Raw genomic sequence first — 4365 nt, forward strand, 5'->3', positions numbered from 1 at the left:
TAAGAAACTTCGTGACCGTTATCAGCGGGTTCTGAAAAACTCACGTCACTTGTGGAGAACCTATGTCTCGTCTGTTACGTCACCTATTCCCGTACAACTGGTCTGTAAGTGATGATAATAACAGGTAAGTATTCTCCTTAACATTCCCCGGTACTTAAAATTCTGAGATCTTCTGTATCATATTCCTTTGAAGTTGCTTCAGCCCTGGTGGAGCACATTTACAACATTTTTTGTTCATATCTCTCCAAGCCATTTAGCTTATTCCAGCGCCAACTGAAAAGGTTAGGTACTTCATTTCTGTATACTGAATGGGAACCGTATGTAAAATGCCCGCTGCCGGACCTTCCGCCCCGCCACACCACCACCGGGCCACCACCAACCCCACCACCCGAGGAGGAGATAACGGACAGGTTAATGACCCAGGATAAGAGGGTCATCCAACCACCACTGACCTGTGCCCCTTCTTCCCGCAACTGCCCCAACGCCAGGTGAGCCTAGATCCGCAACAACTTCAACGGCGGGTTGACCATCGACAGCAGTGGGGTGGGACTGATACAACATCAGTCCCTAGCAGTTTTGTGGTGACGACCACAGCTTCACCCCAACGGGACAGGAGGTCCCTAGGTGAGCCACGAGGTGTTTACACCTACTGCCACCGCGAGCCATGAGGAAGTACCATCCTCTGCCGCAATAACCCTGGTGAGCCACGAGGGGCTAGTACCCTCTGCCACCGTGAGCCACGAGGGAGAAATACCCTCTGCCACGACCAGGACAGGAGGTCCTTTAACGAGGGAGAAGAACCCTCTATAACAAACAGGGCAGGAGGCCCAATAGTGGACTCTACGGGGCCCACACCCCTAGCCACACAAAGGATAAGAGACCCTCACACAAAGCCACAAGTGGGTCCCAGGACCGATCAACCTGGTGCCACGGCAGTTGTGAAGACAAGAGAGAGAGTCGCCTCTGTGCTACCCTCCCTAAGTACAAGAGAGACCACGGCCTCCGTGTGTCCTCTAAAGTCAGCTAACTCCTGCAGGAGTAGCTGGACACCACCCGGGAGAGTTGCCCTGAAAGTGTCACCCGAACAGAGGCCCAGTCCCAGTCGGGACCTACCTTCCACCCCCGGGAAATTCTTGTCTTCCCCAGGTACCAGCAGGAGACGAGGCCGCAGCCCACACCTGATGGCGCGTCCCCCGGCAGACCTCCGCAGCCCTCGGACCCCCAGGCGAGCCCAGCAGCCCGTCAACGCCGACCTCCCCCTGCCGCAGACCCTACGACGTCAGACCCGTCTGCTACACCTGTTTGGCCCAAGTCCCTAGGGCCAACATAGACAGGCCTCCCTTCACCGTGACCAGAGGAGGGCCTACAACAGGTCGAGACCCCAGGCAAGAGGGTCTCCCTGCACCATGACCAGAGGAGGGCCTACAACAGGTCGAGACCCCAGGCAAGAGGGTCTCCCTGCAACATCGGACCCGGGTCGAGTCTCCCCCCAGCGGGTACGGTGATTCCCGCCACGGGTAGAGCCCCCGGAGGTCCCCTTATAGTGACAGAGTGATATCGTCCCAGAAACTCGGGCAAGATTAGTGACTTTTCCTTTCCTATATTGAGACAGAGATAGTGATCCAGTGACAAAGTGAACCAGCGGGATAACACCAAAAAGCGTCCGTAAATACCTTCCCTTGGAAAAGACTATAAGTTCTGGGCCTGTACAACTAGTGCTATTCCCAAGTCCAGTCTAGAGGAGTCCCCCCTTGCTAGTGTACGCGCGGGCGAGAGTTGCCGCGCCGAGCCCAAACAGTGAATTATAGTGATCTGCTCCCCTTGTTCTTTTATAGTAATAATCCCTCCCCGGCTCATCAAGCCCAGACATCTCGATTGCACCAGTACACTAAGACCTTTTGGACTTTAATGCAAGTTAGTCTCATTCACTTATGGACCCTTAACCTATTGTAAAGGATAATTATAGTGTGTGTGAATATCCCGTGTTGTACTAACTTAACTTTGTATATCTGTATCCTCTGTCCATAATATCATTCTATGTAATATTGTCACGGTGTTAGAATTAAGGTAATAGATGTGTTAAAGGTGGACTGCCTAGTTTTTATGTCCTGTTCCTTTGTTAGTGCATTACTTCCGGTCCGGAAAGAGGACCCCGCTTGGTAGCTAGTGTTTTTAGTACGAGGAGTCGGCCTAAAAACACTCAGCATAACAGTATGTTTTCTTTGCTGTATGTGAACTGCAGGCTACTCTCCCAGGAGTGTGGTGACTCTGCTCCTGGACCCAGTGACATTCCTTACGCTATGATTTGCCAATTGCTGTACGATTGTCTGTTGTTTTTAATAAAAATTTATAATGGGATAAGTGACGAACATGAAGTTAAAGTATCCATTAATTGGATGGACATTGTTATTCCACTTCCTAAGCCACTTAAAAGTTATTCTGATGTGACTAACTTTAGTTCTATTTGTTTGACAGCGTGTGTATGCAAACTGTTTGAGAAGATGGTTAGCGTGAGGCTAGTTCAGTATCTAAAAGTTTCTTCTGTCCATTACAAAGTGAGTTTCATACACGTACAGTTGCGGACATATCAAACAGAAACACCCCGTCCACCAGCGAGGTGGTGTAATGTTCTCCTCATCTGGTAACACTAATTGACATGGAACTTCACCAGGTTTCGTTCGGTCGCTAGGACGAACCGAACGCTGTGATCACTGCTGTTGTGCGCAGTTACTGATGTATAATTATAAACAATGTCCCGCCTGACAATATACTGAAAATAACAGCGTTTTGTGAATGTAGTAATAAAATAATTTCACACCATACATACTCGTAATTTATTTACATGAAACACAGATTTCGTAAGTGTGACTTTCGACAAACATCATGAACCATTTCACATTTACCGAAGGCCAGCATATAAGCCATTATAACACAGTCTGCTTTTCCGTACCTATCATAATAATCACAAAATTACCGTGACCAACCCTCGTCCCTGACCGTGAACCTGAACTTGGTAGGCCTTTTTAGGTGGCGTCACTAGAGTCGCCAGGGTGGGGCCCCTGAGAGACAGGAGAAGGGAGGTGGGTAAGGAGGGGGCAATACTGGTCTGGCTGATGGGAGGGCGGCTGTGCAGGAGACGAGTGATGCCGTAGGGGAGATTGGACTGTGGCAGGAAACTAGGATGGAATGGATAATGATACGCTGGTGACATGGTGCCAAATCAGCTATAGTTTTACGTTGATTATGGAATATGATAGTCAGGCCGTTAAATGTTATGCAGACTCTGGCACGGTATGCAGTCTACCAGTATATTATTATATCTTTAAAAGGACGACCTTAGCCCCATGGGCTGGCACATTACACAGACCCTGCATTATTAGTGTGTGGTGACGACTATGTCATCACACGGTGATACATGAAACGTCCTCAGAATGTTTGTTTGATGTCACCTGTTGTCATAGCGACTGGGAGCTAGCCTTGTTGCGTTTACGTAGTAACATTGTGGATGACGACTGTGATATCGATAGCAGAGGAGGGGGAGGGAGGAATGTTCTTTTGCTTCAATAAATAATAGTTAACAGTAGTGATTCGTGCCCATGGTTCTCGTTAATATCTGTATGGCATCGGTGTAAACCAACACGTGATTTACTAGGAGCGGGGGGGGATGAACTGGGTCCCAGGACATAGGTGGCGATACTTGGATGGGCTAATAGGTGGGTAGAGAAATGCGTTATTAGCTGAATTATGTGGTCTTTATGTACAATTACTGTTAACTTGGAGTGATAGAGTAAACTGAGGTATGAAGGACGCGTAACTGAGAAGCAATCTGATTTCCAACCTCAGTATCCAGTTATATGAGAGAGGGGTGTGTGAGTTGGGAGCGCGGCAGTGAAATGCCGGGGGACAGGGCGACGTGGAGGCGATTTGTTTGTGGCCACCCCGAACGGAATTGAGGCGTCTGGCAATAGATAGATAGATAGATAGTATCCAGTTTTCTGTCCCCCCTTCCCTCTGCCCGACAACTACGTGCACTCAGACACGGGTACTGACAGGGAGGGGAGATGACCGTAATGACTGCTACACCATGAACCACGGATCACATGTTTATACATCAACGACAGTGGTTTATATGTTTTCTTTAGTGGATTGCAATATACACCGTTACTCGGCCAGGGCAACAGCTTCATGTTCGGACACTGCTGAGATGTGTGGCTCAGTAGTTGCTCTGCGTGAACAAGGCAATGGTCTTTGAATTTATCTTTCTCCTGTCTTTCATACAGTGTGAACGCCACTCGGTTGCTTAGCATAACAAAACACACTACAGATGACATGTGTGTTTGTATTTAATACAAGCGTTTTCTGTAA

Source organism: Coenobita brevimanus, chromosome 62, assembly GCF_032717465.1.
Source record: "Coenobita brevimanus isolate Jiangsu-jjx chromosome 62, ASM3271746v2, whole genome shotgun sequence".
Classification (NCBI taxonomy): domain Eukaryota; kingdom Metazoa; phylum Arthropoda; class Malacostraca; order Decapoda; family Coenobitidae; genus Coenobita; species Coenobita brevimanus.